This window comes from Pongo abelii, chromosome 2 (assembly GCF_028885655.2).
Source record: "Pongo abelii isolate AG06213 chromosome 2, NHGRI_mPonAbe1-v2.0_pri, whole genome shotgun sequence".
Lineage (NCBI taxonomy): Eukaryota > Metazoa > Chordata > Mammalia > Primates > Hominidae > Pongo > Pongo abelii.
This window is the reverse complement of record NC_085928.1, coordinates 101,332,035-101,349,411: the sequence shown is the minus strand read 5'-3', so window position 1 is coordinate 101,349,411 and position 17,377 is coordinate 101,332,035. Positions and strand designations below refer to the sequence as shown.

The 17,377-nt window shown below is 41.3% G+C and overlaps 1 protein-coding gene across 9 annotated transcripts in view; it reads right to left on the bottom strand.

Annotated features, from left to right (window-relative positions):
• Positions 1-17,377, bottom strand: part of SFMBT1 (Scm like with four mbt domains 1) — a 147,740-nt gene that overhangs the window by 106,278 nt on the left and 24,085 nt on the right. For 2 of the 9 annotated variants that reach the window (XM_054552075.2, XM_054552074.2), the window contains one exon: positions 14,048-14,140. The exons of 6 other annotated variants lie outside the window; for them this stretch is intronic. The gene's annotated coding sequence lies outside the window, so the exon portion shown is untranslated. Of the gene's footprint in view, positions 1-13,105; positions 14,009-14,047; positions 14,141-17,377 lie in introns of those variants that run through there. One more of the 9 variants, XM_054552079.2, reaches the window with a different exon arrangement.

Below are 17,377 nucleotides of genomic sequence, written 5' to 3'. Positions count from 1 at the left end.
GCTTTATTCTGATTTTCACTTTTAATTATGGTAGACAACCAAATGATAGATCTCTGAAATTTTGAGACACAACTTCTTGTGTACAAAGAGAAATACAGGGTTCTCCATCTTAAGCCCCTAAAGCCTTCAGGAGCCTTCATTCACCTGCGTAACGTGGGGCCTCCACCTTGATGCCAGCCAATACACACATGTGCTAAGCTGAAGCAGCCATTCCTGGAACTGGAAAGAATGAGAAGGGAACACGATTGTCTCAAGTTTGAGGCTTCCTTCTTGACAACAATATTCACAGTACAAAAGTGATTATCTTCTACTGAGAGGAGACACAAGTCAGATAAGCTGTAACTTTTCACAAAATGCACAATTAGTATAAAGTTTAATAATTCTTTTTTCTTCCAGTGTAAATTCAGTTTATTTATTGCTTTGTAGTTTTGAAAAGTCAGGAGTTCGTTTTAAATTCTTGGGAGCTGATCTGAATGTAGTCAGGTCACTTTTCTTATCAAACAGCAAAAACTTATTCGAGATTACATAAAAATGGGAAATATAAACACATGTTACATACAGTCCGTACACTTTGAGAGCATGTCATGCCAGTTGGAAAAACCTAACAGCAACTTACGATGGTAAATGATGACTACCAAATGCTCTGAATAGGCTGTACGCATGATGGGAGTAAAGTGAAGAGGGGGTTTAAACCATGTGGTTTTTTTGTTTGTTTAAGAGACAGGATCTCACTCTGTCACCCAGGCCGAAGTGCAGTGGTACAATCATAGCTCACTACAGCCTTAAACTCCTGGGCCCAAATGATCCTCCTACCTTATCCTGCCATACAGTAGCTAGGACTACAGGTGCATGCTAGCACATCCTGCTAATTGTTTTTGTAGAAACAGGATTGGGTCTCACTGTGTTGCCCAGGCTGGTCTCAAACTCCTGGCTCAAATGATCCTCCCACCTTGGCCTTCCGAAGTGTCGGGATTACAGGCAGGAGCCACAGTGCCCAGCTGGGATTTAATTTTGAAAAACAGAGAAGAGGAAAAGAATTCCAGGCAGGAGGATAAAAGCAAAAACATAGAGATGACAACACACAACATGTGTTTCAGGCACAGTGACTAGACCAATTTGGCTGGGGTATTTTTTCTCCTTTGTGTCATCTTTATTTTTCTACTTGGGAGGTAAACGATGTGAACATGGGTCAGAAAAATCAGCTGCACAGAAACACCTCAGCCAATTGTAAGACAGAGAGAGGGTGGACGTGCATGAAGGGGCAGTAGCAATTCCAGACCAGCCTTCCGAAAGAGCCTGTGGTCCAAGCCGGCAACCAGAAGGGCACTCTGGGTGGGGCAGGCAGGACCATGCAGTGCAGGTTCTTGGGAGGAGGGATGAGGAGGAGCAGTCACAGCAGATGCTGTGGCTGAGCTCCAACAAGTTTATTGGACTCTGCCTTCAAGCTGCTGCCTGAAGAAGTTGATTAGCCCATTGGCGGAAGCATAGTGAGAGGTCACTTCAAGGCAAGCAACAAGAAAAGACTGGAAAGCTAGGTTGGAGTTAGCCTGGAGGCCTTATATACCAAGAGTTTGAATTTCAGACTGAAGGCTTCTGAATGGGATTAAAATGACAGGAAAGTAAGCAGCAGTGCACATATAGAGAGATCAGAGACTGATGTTCAGGATGGAATGGGGAGGAAGAGCCTGGAGGTTAGTTCTCAGGGGATGTTTACTTTAATAATCATAAAAAGAGTCCAGGTCTGGCACGGTGGCTCACACCTGTAATCCCAGCACTTTGGGAGGCCAAGGTGGGCAGATTACGAGGTCAGGAGCTCAAGACCAGCCTGACCAACATGGTGAAACCCCGTCTCTACTGAAAATAGAAAAATTAGCCGGGCGTGTTGGCATGTGCCTGTAACCCCAGCTACTCAGTAGGCTGAAGCAGGAAAATCACTTGAACCCGGGAGGCAGAGGTTGTAGTGAGCCGAGATCCTGCCACTGCACTCCAGCCTGAGAGACAGAGCAAAACTCCGTGTCAAAAAAAAAAGTATACAGGAGGATGTATGTAGACTATATCCAAATATTACATCGTTTTATATAAGGGTCTTGAGCGTCTATGAATTTTACATATGGAGGGGTCCTGGAACCAATCCCCTGCAAACACCAAGGGAAGACTGTACTTCATTTATGTAACCTTCCACAGTTTACAAAGGACTTTTGCTTACATAATCTCATCTTACCTTCAGAACAATTTGTAAAGTAGAACATTTGCTATATTTCACAAGTGAGGAATTGCTGCTCCGGGCAGTTCCTTTTATGACCACCATTCCATGTTTCATTTTATGGCTCTGTCTCTTAACCAGTAGACTGTAAGCTCCATGAGGGTATGCAGGGACCACACTGAATTTTGTTTGCCTTTGTAGCCCTGGCTGCCTCATGAAGAGCCGTGGTCCCTGATCCCAGTAGACACATGCTCACTAAATATGTGACAGATGGGTGAGGAGCACATCCCCTCTCCCACTCTTGTTTCAATGATACTGAAATGCTTTATCAATCAAAAGTGTTTGGAGGCTTTTTGTGTTTGTTTTAAATTATTGTTCTGACAATTAAAAGGCTTTGACAATTTTAATACCTCTACTTAGCACTTCCTAAACAAGACCTCTTTTCCCCTGCTAGATAGGAAAAAGGAAAAATAAACAAAGAGGAATATCAGGCTGCCTGCCACCTTCACAGTTGTATCAAAAAGTCACTCTAAGTGATATATTAGACTAAGGACCAAAAAAGGTCAATATTTGCTAATTATTTTTTCAAATATCTTCTATTTCTTTGCAGAATGGAATGTATGCTGAAACAAATAACCACACATATGAGTACCTACAGTGCCAGAGTTGAGAAATTCTGGCCTAGAACACTTGTGCCAGAAAACAAGAAAATGCTCCAAGAATAATGGAGACATGTCAAAAGGACAAAGCAGCAGCTTGAAGGGCCTCCCACTGGCCAAATCTGAGACAATTTAAGCATCAATACAAATAATAAAAGATTATAGCTCATTGATTAAAATAAAAAACATGAGTTCATATTGAAATAAATTAATAAATCAATAAATTGAAAATGTGATGAAGAATGAGATAGTTAACATAATTTGGAAGTACTTATACATAAAATACCAATTAAAAATGGAAGAATAATTTAGCAGTGGAAAAATGCAAAAAATTGAAATTGTATGTCACCTATTAGGAGGCAATGAGACATAGCATCATTTCTGCCATATTCCTGCCAAAGATATGCAACCTGAGTTTAATCAAGAGAAAACATGAGACAAACCCAAATTGAAGGACAGGCTACAAAATAACTGGCTTATAATTTCCAACCCATCAAGACCATGAAAGTCAAAAGAAGGCTGAGAAAGACTTGGCAACTAAAAGCAAAGCATGTGAATGTGAACTGAATCCTTTTGCTTGCCCCCGCCCCCTCCCAAAAAAAAACGGCAGTGGGGAAAGGAGCTGGAAGGTCTTTATTGGGACTATTGGTCAAACTTGAATGGGGAATGGGGGGGGCGGTGAGGAGTATTTGATGGTAATATAATGTGTCAATGTTAATTTCCTGCTTTTGATGGTTATGTTGTACTTATGTAGAAAAATGTCCTTACCATTGGAAACATACACACACTAGGGTAATTCCAGAGTGATGGAGCATCAGGCGGACAACTCTAAAGGTTCTGGAGAAGAAAACACAAGTTTTCTCTACTGTACTTGTAACTTTTCTGTTTTGGGCTGTTTCAAAAGTTTTCAAAAACATTTTAAATGATTAGTATCTCTCCAAAATGAAAGTAATGGATACAATCTTAATACATACACACACATTCTTTCCAACAAGAATGTTCTCTTTGTAAAAGTACTAAATAAGTCTTCCATTTGGTCACTAGGGAAGTAGTATAAAATAGTGTTGCATAACAAAAAAGAAATCCAGGCTTTACATATAGTAACACTGACTTCAAGCTCCAGTTCATCACATACAAATTTCATGACCCTAGGTAGACCTTTTTTTTTTTTTTTTGAGACAGAGTCTCGCTTTGTCGCCCAGGCTGGAGTGCAGTGGCGCGATCTAAGCTCACTGCAAGCTCCACCTCCCAGGTTTACTTACACCATTCTCCTGCCTCAGCCTCCCAAGTAGCCGGGACTACAAGGCACCCGCCACCACGCCCGGCTAATTTTTTGTATTTTTAGTAGAGATGGGGTTTCACCATGTTAGCCAGGATGGTCTCCATCTCCTGACCTCATGATCTGCCCACCTCAGCCTCCCAAAGTGCTGGGATTACAGGCGTGAGCCACCGTGCCCGGCTGGAAGATTTTGTTTACCCTTCTGGGTCTTGATATCCTACTCTGTAAAGTGAGAATAGCAGCCGGGCATGGTGGCTCACACCTGTAATCCCAACTACTCAGGAGGCTTGAGGTAGGAGGATCACTTGAGCCCAGGAGTTGGAGATCAATCTGGGCAACATAGCAAGACCCTGTGTCTACAAAAAGGAAGAAAATGAAAAAAGAAAAAACAGGAAGTGAGAATACCACTTTTGGCTGGGCACAGTGGCTTATGCCTGTAATCCCGGCACTTTGGGAGGCCAAGGGGGCAGATCACTTGAGGTCAGGAGTTCAAGACCAGCCAGGCCAACATGGTAAAACCCCGTCTCTACTAAAAATACAAAGATTAGCCTGGTGCATGGTGACAAATGCCTGTAATCCCAGCTACTCGGGAGGCTGAGGCAGGAGAATCGCTTGAACCCGGGAGGCAGAGATTGCAGTGAGCCGAGATCACGCCACTGCACTCCACAGACTCCATCTCAAAAAAAAAAAAAAAAGAATCCCTCACTTTGAACAACAAAAGTTGTTAATCTGCTGAGAATATAGGAGAATACAAGGGTGGGAGGAAATCTGGTGCTAGATAATATAATCCCTCACTCTTTCAGTAAATTTGGTTTTTTAACACATGAATCACTTATTCACTCAACAAATATTTACAGTTGACCCCTGAACAACACAGGCGTCAGGATTACCAACTGCCCTCGCGGGAAAAAATCTGCATGTAACTTTTGACTCCCCAAAACTTTACTAATAGCCTACAGCTGACCAGAAGCCTTACTGATAAACCGTGGATTAACATGTTTTGTATATGTATTATACACTGTATTCTTACAATAAAATAAACTAGAGAAAAGAAAATATTAGAAAAATTATAAGGAAGAGAAAATATATTTATTATTCACTAAGTGGAATGGATTATCATAAAGGTTTTCATCCTCATGGTCTTCACACTGAGTAGGCTGAGAAGGAAGAGGATGGGTTGGTCTTGCTGTCTCAGGGGTAGCAGAGGCAGAAGAAAATCCACATAAAGTGGACCCATGTGATTTGGCCTGTGCTGTTCAAGGTCAACTATATTTGGTTTCTATACTATGCTCTACTATGTAGCAGCTACAGAGATTTAAAACATGATCCCTTTGCCTCAAGCCAATAGGAAACAAGCTAAAAGCAAGCAATCATAATGAAAAGGAAGCATGTTTTAAGTAGTAAAGGAGAAAGAAAAAACTAACTCAAATGGATTCTCTCATTCTCAACAAACAAGCAAGTGAAACTTCTTTGAGTAAAGAGAGAACAACCAGAAAGCTATTCTGGCTCTTCAACGTTCCTACAGCAAGGAGTGCAAGGGGGTGTGGTTCAGGAAGCCTGAGCTACCTATCCCAGGGGAGGACAAAGGGAGACAAAGGCATCAAGAGACAGCAGCTGGGCAGTGACCGAACATGGCTGCCAGGCCAGGAGAAAGTAGCACATGGGTCCTGACTGAACCCTCTGTGGGGCTGGTAAGCCCTTTCTAGTCCAGAGATGCTTTTGGGAGGAGGAGGTGAGTGGCAGAAAGAAAATTATACAAGAAATTTTCTTAATGTTCTTTACACAATATAGATGGGGAAAATGCACAAGGGGGTAATTGTGGAGCCATGTTTCAAAGTAAGATGACATTCACTTAATTTGTACAACCAAAATACAGTGTGCTTTTCTGTAATGATGTTATTTATAGCCTAGTACTTGTTTTACAGTAGCTGACTGAGAAAGTGACAAACATCTCTGTATATATAGAACTTAACTTATAAAACATGTTTAAATGAGGTAATTTGCCCAAAGCTTCTCCATTGAATTTTAATTCCACAATATTTGTTATACCATATCAACAAAATGACACCAGATAAAAAAGACCACTAAGCTCAGAAACATCTACTTGGTATCTGTATCTTCGGAACTGTCTTCCACTCAGTATTTACCAACACAGTTAAAAACCAGCATATTTAACATGCTTCTTTACCAGGCTGCTAGCAACTTGTCTCTGTCTACTACCGAGCACCTCCTTTGTTCTTGGTTACTTCCCAGGGGATGATGGGGGAGCCCAATAGGAAGCTCAGTCTTGCCCTAAAGGATTTTACAGTTACAGACAGAATCACTAGGGAAATTTCTGAAATGTAAGGCTTTTCAAAATTAGCTGCCAAAAAAGGGAGAGTTAACTGTGGGTCAAAATAGCTGCAAACAGCTTTACCAAAAGAAAGGCATAAATTTCATCTTCAAGGACAGACAGAATCTTGGAAAGGTAGAGGAAAGGGTGGAAGGCATTCCTGGCAGGCCAAGCAGCACGCAAAGGGTACCAAGGCAGGCATCAGGCTGGCACCAGGTTGGCAAGGGGCAGGGTGGAGAGTATGCTCGTGTGTAAGGTGGCAGGAGGGATCAGTCTGCTGGCATAGATAACAAGGCCCCACAGAAGAGTACATATAATACATAAAAGTTCTATAGTACACAAACAGCACCAAACAGGAAAGACTTGAGGAGTGCTAAATCTTATAGCTGCCAAGTGACATATACTCAGTTAAAGGGCAGTTAGGACCAGCGGCAGACCAGCAGGAAGGTGTTGGACTAGCCCAGAGATCAAAGGCTGTGGGCTTAAAGCAGAGAAGCGGCCATCAGAATGGTGTCAAAGGATTGAGCCTAAGCAACATTTCAAAGTAGGAAATGACAGAAAAATCAAAGATGAATCCAAATTCTAGCATGTGAAAAGGAAAAGAAATACTGGTGCCACTGAAAATACTGGGATAGTAGTTAAAAAGAACTGAGGTTTGGGAGTGAGGGAAGTGTAAAAGACTGGTGTGTTCACCATGACTAGTGAACTCTGGGGTAACAAGAGTGGCCACCCAGGTGAAGAAGTCCTGGAATCAGCTACAAACCAGGCTGTTGTCAGATGACAAAGTATAAGAAAGGTTGGATTGTAGGTTTACAAGTCAACTGGCATGGTGAAGGTAACTATGAATCAGAAAATCTCACGGAGAAATGAACAGAGAATGAAGGAGAGACCACAAAAAAAGAGAGAAAGGAACTAACACTTTTTAAGTATCTATGTGCCAGCCACTACATGAGCCACTTTGTATAAATTAAATACAGAAAAAATTGAGAGGTAGGAAACCTAGAAAGTTTCCTCTCACAAAGAGGAGTGTACCAATGACAAAGCCAAACATGAAAGGAAATTCAAGAGAATAAAGGCTGAGAAAAGAAAGGACACTGGCCTTGCCACTACAAAGGTCACTGGCACCCTCTGGGAGAGATTTCCAGTTGTGTGGTGGAAGCCGAGGCTACGATGTGGGTGGCTGAGAAGAGAAGGACAGATACAAGCTGAAGGCAGTGAATAAGAAGTAGGCATTTAAGTCACTGGGCAGCAAATGGACAAGATTCAATGGCTGCTAAAAAGGACAGAAGTGCCTTGCAGTGAGTGCTCTTAATCCTTTGCTTATTTTAGTAATAGGAAAACACTGACCAACAAACCCAAAAGTCAAAGGTTAGGGCCTACATATCATATGATTCAAGGTACTGCAATTATGGGAAAATGGAAGACACACTTTAGTTTTTGCAGGCTAAATTTCCATCACCAGCAAATCTAGTTCAGCTATAAAAATAACAAATTAACATATAATGATTGGAGCATATTTCACCTGCTTTATAGTTGAAAAGCTAACATCTCTCAAAACTCAATGCTAAAGAGACTAATAACAAAAATACAAAAAATGCCATAAATAATTATAAATATTTTGTACTACCTTTCCCAAACCGTAAACCATATTTTGAAAAATAAAACATCTAAAAGACCAATCACAATCATCTGAAAATCTGCTTTAGGAATTGTGGAGCTACTGGATTTGATTATAATGTTGGCAAAAACTCTTGCTGCTTCAATGGAAAGTATTTTCATCAATATTTCCAGTGATGGGCCCTAAGTTGAGATAGTACAATTCATTCATGAAACTTGCTGTTACAATTTATGCACTAGTTTCTACTCAAAATGGTAAGGGTAATCATTCTTCAATCTTTCACCTAAAGAGTAAACTTCTAGGTGGACAACAGGGAACAGGTAAACTTAGAATTGGCAAAAGAATATTACATCTTGAGTATAACTCTTAGTGGTACTGTATGGCTAAGTTGTTCAAAACAGACCAGAAGTGAGTTTTCTGCTAAATTCACTTTTCTATCCACTGCTAGCTGGAATCAACTTTTTTCACATTCTAGGAAATGATTACTATATTTGCTCTTGCCAAAATGCTCTCACCATTTTGTTACTATTAAATAATAATCCATTAATAGTAAATTTAATTACTTCAAGAAGGAACACAGTTTATTTATAAAGAATCTTTTTTTTTTTTTTTGAGACGGAGTCTCGCTCTGTCACCCAGGCTGGAGTGCAATGGCGCAATCTCGGTTCACTGCAACCTCCGCCTCCTGGGTTCAAGTGATTCTCCTGTCTCAGCCTCCCAAGTAGCTGGGATTACAGGCACCCACCACCACACCCAGCTAATTTTTGTATTTTTAGTAGAGATGGGGTTTCACCATGTTGGTCAGGCTGGTCTCGATCTCCTGATCCCAGGTGATCCACCCATCTCAGCCTCCCAAAGTGCTGGGATTACAGGCGTGAGCCACTGCTCCCGGCCAAGAATCATTTTATTTAAATAAACTGCCTCGCAGTCAGGGAGGAAGAGAGCTGACACTTAGTGCTTACCGCACTAGGCACCATGTGATATGATACCTCTTCCATCCCACCACCATTTGAAATATTCCCATTTTAAAGGTCAGGAAATAAGAGACTCAAAGAACTTATTTAACTCGTCCGATATCACACAACTAGTAAATGACAGCCAAATCCATAACCTAAGTTATTTTGCCAACACACCGGGCTGCCTGCCATTCAAAAATAAAATATTTACACGTAAGACTTTTTCCAAAATGGATTTCCTCATCTTCTATCATTTCTTCTTAGGCATTTCACTGAATGTCCTAAAGCCTCAATTCAAGAAAGAATTGAGATCACTTCTTAGAAAGTTTTTAGGTCAGGCGCAGTGACTCATGCCTGTAATGCCAGCACTTTGGGAGGATGAGGCAGGAGAATCGCTTGAGCTCAGGAGGTCAAGTTTGCAGTGAGCCGTGATCACACCACTGCACTCCAGCCTGGGTGACAGAGTGAGAGACCCTGTATTTAAAAAAAAAACAAACAGTTTTTAGAACCACCACCCAATGAATCAACTGACAACAAGAAACCTATCTGAGAGCTTTTACTGAAAACAGATCTTCATAAAGAGCTCTGGAGACCAACAGTACATCTAGTCTACCTTATAAACTGTACAACTATTTTTACAATATTCTTTATTTTCGCAACACAAAATCAGGTGTCACAGTCCCTTACAGGGTTGAGTCCTAGGCTCTCTTGGGACTAGACTCTAAAGGACAGGCCCTCAGTGTGTGATGCAGTGAGTGAATGAATAAAGACACAGCCAGCATAAATGCTAATACAGCAGAGAGAAATTATGAATCTGGAGGACCCCCAAAATGAAAGCATAAAGCAACCTCCCTCAACAAATGTCATTTCAAAAGCCAGAATCATGTTTGAGTTATATAAAAAGTAATAGGACCAGGAGCAGTGGCTCACGCCTGTAATCCCAGCACTTTGGGAGGCTGGCACAGCAGATCGCTTGAGCCCAGGAGTGGGAGGCCAGCCTGGGCAACATGGTGAAACCCCGTCTCTACAAAACTTAGCTGGGCATGGTGGTGTACGCCTGTAGTCACAGCTACTGAGGAGGCTGAGTGGAAGGATCATTTGAACCCAGGAGGCAGAGGTTGCAGTGAGCCAAGATCATGCCACTGCACTCCAGCCTGGGTGACAGGTGAGAGAGACCCTGTCCCAAGAAAAAAAAAAAAACAAAAAAAACACTGTATTTTAATTTGCAATACCCCAATTAAAGCTACAAGAATGGTTATCATAAAAAAAAATAGAGAATAACAAGTGCTGTCAAGGATGTGGAGAAACCAGAAGGTAAAATGGTATAGGCAATTTGAAAAGTTTGGCAGTTCTTCAAAAAGTTAAACATAAGAGTTACCACAGACCCAGCAATTCCACTCCTAGGTATATACCCAAGAGAAATGAAAACAAATGTTCACACAAAAACTTGTATAGCAATGTTCACAGCAGCATTACTGACAACAGACAAAATGTACAAACAACCCAAATGTTCATCAACTGATGAGCAGATAAGTAAGATGTGACATAGCCATATAGTAGACTATTATCTGGTAATAAAAACAAATGAAATACTGATACACACACAATATGGATGAACTTCAAAAACTTTATGCTAAATTAACTCCAGGTCCAAAAGACCACATATTATATATCATTTACACAAAATGTCCACCATAGGCAAATCTAGAGAGACAGAAAGTAAATTAGTGGTTCCTTTAGGCTGAAAAAGCAGGGAAAGGGCATAACTGCTAATGGGTACAAGGTTTCTGTTCTGGAATAATGAAAACGTTCTAAAATTAGATTATCATGATGGTTACACTACCCTGTAAATATACTGAAAACCAACAGATTGTACACTTTAAGTAGGTGATTTTCCTCTTATTTTTTAAATAAAACTATTTTTAAAATAAGAAAAAGCTTACAGTTGTTTGCTTCTCATTTTTCTTCTTCACACAGCAAGGTATGCAGTAGGGAAGACTTATTTCATCAAGAACAATATACTATGGTTTTTCTTTGATTTAGAATACTGTCTTTCTAGCACCCTACTTTTAGCAGTAAAAGAAACTAAAGTTAGGAATTTCTAACATTTAGAAAATAATCATTAATAAATTAAAGGACAAAGTAAAAAAAAAAAAAACAAAAAACAGAACTTTAAGCTTACACCTCTAACTCCAAAGCAGGAGGAATTTGCTTGGTCCAGCTCTGCACACCAGACACTACTACACCCTCTGAGCTCTAATAACACTTACCATCACAGCCTTGATCATGGATCACGGTGCAAACCTCCAGAGATTGCCTCAAGCCAAAGACATGTCAATCTAGCTGAGGTCAGGGTGAACATATATCCAACTTTCAAAGTATACAATCAATGTCCAACCTTCCCAATGTGGTTGTATCAACACACATACCACAAGCGTGAATAACAGCTCCAGTGGCTCTACGTACTCAGTGACAGTGGGTTTTAAAATTCCTGCAAATCTAGTGAGTGTGTAATGACAGATCCCTGTGTTTTAATTTGCATCCCCCAATTAAAGTGAGACAATGCCTTTTCTTATGTTTACTGACCACTGGATTCCCTCTTTTGAGAAGTGCCTTCTCAAGTCATCTTCCTACTGGGCTGTCTTCCTTATTTATTGATTTGAAGGAATTCCTCTCATATCCTGACAGTTCTATACGATGATGTATTCTCCCATTCTGTGTCTCATTTTCTCACTCTCTTTATGTTGTCTGTTGATAATGCTTTTAATTTTAATGTAGTCATATTTATCAACCCTGTCCTTTACAGTTAGTGCTTTTTGCCTCTTGTTTTAAGAAATTCTTCCCCATTCTGAAGCCACAAAGATCTTCTCTTATAGTTTTGCCTTTCACATTGGAAATTTCTATTTTGATTCATATTGGAAAGATCCAATTTCCTTATTTTTCCCATCTGTAAAACTGATTATTGTTAACTAGATTTGTCTCCAGTGTCTAGACTTATATAACCACTAAGAAAAATAGGAACGAATGAGATCCTCCTTTTGTTGAGGATCTACTATGCTACTATGCTGAGTACTTTATATACAGTATACAAATATACAGTAATTCTGCAAAGTACATTATTACTAGTCCCATCCTAAAGAAAATGAAACTAAGGTTAAGAAACATACCCAAGCTGTTAGAAGATACAGATGGGATCCATGCCTGTCTAATCTAGTGCCCATAATATTTCTGCACACCATACTACTTTAGGTAAGAATGTGATCTCTGGATAAAAGAGGAAATATTTTCATTTTGAGGATGTTGCAGTCACTTTACTCTCCAGGTCCACTAGTACAGTGACACTTATTTTTTTTGGCAGTTCTTTTATTAATTCACTCAACAGGTATTTCTTGAGTTCCTACTACCTGCTAGGTACTGTTCCAGGATCCAGGGATGAAATAGTGAGCAAAACAAAATCCCTACCCTCTTAGGGGTTTATAGGCTAATCAGATCAGAAGTGTAGTCTCCCATGTCTATTCTACGTTGTCTTACACAGTTAATAAAGGAAACCTTCCTCCAACAGCAGAGTGACAGGACTGCAACATGAAGCACTCTCATGGAGCAAGAAGGAACTTAAAGAGCAACTTGGAGAAATACCAGTACTCATATGAAACAACTCCGTGAAATAAAGCATCCCATGCCTCTTCCCTTCTCCTGCAACTTATACCTTTACTCTTCAAAAAAGCAATATAATTACCGTAACAAAATGAGCATGACTTCTTGTAAACATCTATATACACCTTGTGCTGTTTCTAAACTCTTTTCCTTCTCTATTTAAAAAACATGCTTTTCAGTGTGTGGCAAGTAATAATAAACAATAAACTGCTTTTTCATTTCTTTAATACCAACTGGAAGTCTATGCATACTTAGAAAATTGAAGAATAGGCTGGGCGCGGTGGCTCACGCCTGTAATCCTAGCACTTTGAGAAGCCGAGGCGGGTGGATAACGAGGTCAGGAGATCGAGACCATCCTGGCTAACACAGTGAACCCCTGACTTTACTAAAAATACAAAAATTACCTGGGCATGGTGGCACGGGCTTGTAGTCCCAGCTACTTGGGAGGCTGAGGCAGGAGAATCGCTTGAACCAGGGGAGGTGGAGGTTGCAGTGAGCCGAGATCGCACCACTGCACTCCAGCCTGGGCAACAGAGTGAGACTCCGTCTCAAAAACAAAAAGAAAAAGAAAAAGAAAAAGAAAATTGAAGAATGCAAGAAGCAGGCAAGAAAAAAAGTTAGTTCTGCAGTACAATATGAAGGCCAAGAACTTCCTTTATTTTTCCACCACCTGCCTGGATCTGTTTTCATCCTTCAGAGAAAGGAAAATCCTTTCCCTGAAGCTCTAGACACCACCCTGTTCCCATATTTACTCTGTAACCTAGAACCTTCAGTTAGACCCCATGTTCTACACCCCCATCTACCATAACAGTCCCATAGGATCAGCACACAAACAGGCTCTCAAGTTGCTATCTCAATAGTAAAAGAAAACCCCTTTGTGCCCTCCAAGCACTTCTCCATTTCTCTGCTTCCTCCTCACAGCAAGCTGTCTCATCTCAGAGGCTTGCCTTCATATGGCATTTCCTCATTTCCTCCCCAGTCTGGCTACAGCCTCACCTGACTCACTGGTACTGCTCTTGTCCAGATCACCAATGACCCTCCAATTGCTAAATCCAATGGTTTGCTCTCTTATCTTACCACATCCCCTCCATTCTACACAGTAAACTGCCACTTCTCAGAGGATTTTCTTCTCTCAGGTACTGTGACACTACTCTCCTGGTTTTCCTTCTTCCTCTTTAGCCAATCCTGTCTCCTTTGCTGCCTCCTCCAGAATCACAAGCTCTAAAGCTTGGAATTCCTTGGGGTTTGGTACTGTGTTCTCTTCTTTTTTTCCCATCCACACTGGACTTCTCTTCCTAGGTGATGTCATGCAAACTCATGGCTATAAATATTATCAATACTCATACCTGTAATCCCAGCACTTTCGGAGGCTGAGGTGGAAGGATTGCTTGAGCCCAGGAGCTTGAGACCAGCCTGGACAACATAGTGAGACTTCGTTTCTACAAAAAAAATTTTTTTTAATTAACTGGATGTGGTGGCCTATATCTGCAGCCCCAGCTACTGGGGAGGCTGAGGTGGGAGGATCATGTGAGTCCAGGAGGTCAAGAGGGCTGCAGTGAGCTATGATTGTATCACTGCATTCCAGCCTGGGCAACAGAGAAAGACCTTGTCTCAAAAAACAAACAAAAAAAAGCACACACACGTGCACGTGTGTGTGTGAAATCAATGATTAGGAGGACTCAGTCACTGGTGTGTGTGTTGGGGGGGGGGTGTATGTGTGAAATCAATGATTAGGACTCACTCACTGAGCTCCAGATTCACATATCCAATTACTCATTTGGAATTTCCATTTTAATGTTACATGGGCAACCAAAACTTTTTCCTTCTCAGTCCAACTCTCCCCAGGTTTCCCCATCTCAATATTACAGGACCAACCTAGTCAAAAACTTAGAAACCACTGTTGATGGCTTCCTCATCCTCACCCTGTCCATGAGCAAGTCCTACTGAGTCTAGCCACCATAAATTTTGAAATCAAACACTTCTATTTTTCACTGTCATCATCCTAGTCCATGCCACCTAGACTATTGCAGGGACCTCCAAACTGTCTTCCTTTCCGCATTTGCAAGTCCATTCTCCATAGAGCATACAGGCATTTTTTAAAACACAAAGCAAATCATGACACAAACCTACTTAAAACCTTTCAGTAACTGCCTAAATAGTAAAATCAAAACTCCTTACTAGGATATACGAGGCCCTGCAAGATCTGGTGTCCCCACTTACCACTTCGGCTTCTTTCCATTCATACTCCCACTGTTGGTTCCTAGTTCACCACAGACTCCAATCTCAGGGCCTCTGCAGGTACTCTACCCCTCACCCAGCCTTCTCTACACATGACTGCTTCTTGCCTTCCACAGCTTAGTCTAAAACCAGTACATAAAGATTTTTTTTTTCTTGCCGTGGCCAGTGAGTACCAAGAAAAAAAAGGAGGCCGGGCGTGATGTAATCCCAGCATTTTGGGAGGCCGAGGCAGGCGGATCACCTAAGGTCAGGAGTTCAAGACCAGTCTGGCCAACACGGTGAAACCCCGTCTCTACTAAAAACACAAAAATTGGCCAGGCGTGGTGGTGCATGCCTGTAATCCCAGCTACTCAGGAGACTGAGACAGGAGAATCGCTTGAACCTGGGAGGCGGAGGTTGCAGTGAGCCAAGATCGCGCCACTGCACTCCCGCCTGGGTGACAGAATGAGACTCCATCTCAAAACAAACAAAGAAAAAACAAAAAAAAGAAAAAGGAAAAAAGAGATTTTTCACTCTATTGAACACATCCCCATCTTATTTTCTAATATATCAGTCAGATTTCCTGCTAGCATTTATCACAATTACTAGATTTTACTTATTTCCTTACTGGTTTATTAATGCAATACAAGCTTTTGTCTTTTTTGGGTAGTATATTAAAGCCAATACATGTTTGTAGAATGAATGGCAGAAAAACAAGTCGAGGATGGAAGAAGGAGGGAGAAGGGGAAACCAAGAACAGAGAACACATTTCCAATCTATACCCAGGCTTCCACCCAGAGTTTTGTAATACAGGTTTTTCCATACTAAGTAAAAGTAGAGGTCGGGCACGGTGGTTCACGCCTGTCATCCCAGCACTTTGGGAGGCTTAGGTGGGCGGATCACCTGAGGTCAGGAGGTTGAGACCAGCCTGGCCAACATGGAGAAACCCTGTCTCTAATAAAAATACAAAAAATTAGCGGGGCATGGTGGTGCGTCCCTGTAATCCTAGCTACATGAGAGGCCGAGGCAGGAGAATCGCTTGAACCCAGGAAGCAGAGGTTGCAGTGAGCTAAGATCGCGCCACTGCACTCCAGCCTGGGCAACAAGAGTGAGACTCTGTCTCAAAAAAAGAAAAAAGAAAGAAAGTAGAGGTCCCCTATTGGCTACATTGAGCCTAACAGTAATATATAATAAACTTAATCTACTCGTAAAGGACATGTCTAACAACAATCTTTTTTACACTCAGTACATTACTAACGAAAGATCAAATTCAGTTATCACTTCTCTATAACTAGTCTTGGGAGTAACTAGTGTGTACCTAAATTTGCTGAAGTAAATCTGGAGACAATTTTGCTTAAAACCTAATGTCAAGGAGAGGAAAAGGTGATATAAAACTCAAACGCTTTATGCCTACCCTCATTAGAAAATGTCTCTAGGAAAGCAAAATGTTAAAGCTGGGTGATGTGTAAATTGAGGGTATATTATATTATCTCTACTTCTGTGTTATGTTTAAATTTTTCCATAATAAACAGTTAAATAAATAAAAGTAAACGCCTCTATGAAGTCAAAAGACAGCAAGTATCCGTGGGTCACAGACATACTCCTGGCTCAAGTGCACTCTGTTGCCATTTGGAGATTTCATTTAAATCAGTTGATGGTTGCTAACAGTGTCTCCATAAGTCTTATGACCTAAGGCCTTCATCAGGGCCTTTTTGGGAGAATCACAAGACATAAGGAAGCAGGACTCCCCTTTCACCTGCTCTGTGTCACAGCCTTCCAGCCCCAGCACCACCAGCTCGGCCCCTTTCTATGGGAGTTTCCAATAACCACAGCTCAAAAAGAGCAACCGCAGGGAGAAATAAAATCACTTACAAGGGGAAAAGAGAAAAAGCACGCAGAAGGGGAAAATATTAATACATTATTTTTGCTTAGATTCAAACCAACCATTTTCCCCTAGAATTCTGATGAGGTTATATTTCTTCTAAAGTAGCACTTCAAATTCAGGAAGGGATTCATAGAAGACTAAATGCAAAAACAGCAGAGGCCAGCAACCCCACCCAATAAAGTTTCTTCTCTCAAAGATTCCTCACCACTCTCTAGGATTCGTCTATGGCATTAAATAAAAAGTGGTTAAGAGGTGAAAATTAAGGCCTCACTTACTAGGTGAAACAAAGAACAGAAGAATCTAAGCTACTCTAGCAGGTGTTTGTTTTCTACTGTAGAAACAGCCTAGCTGGACTGGGTGCAGTGGCTCACACCTGTAATCCCAGTGCTTTGGGAGGCCAAGATAGGCAGATCACTTGAGCCCAGGAGTTGGAGACCAAACTGGGCAACATGGTGAAACACCATCTCTAGTAAAAACACAAAATTAGCTGAACATGGTGGCATGAGCCTGTAGTCCCAGCTACTCGGGAGGCTGAGGCAGGAGAACTGCTTGGGCCCAGGAGGTAGATGCTGCA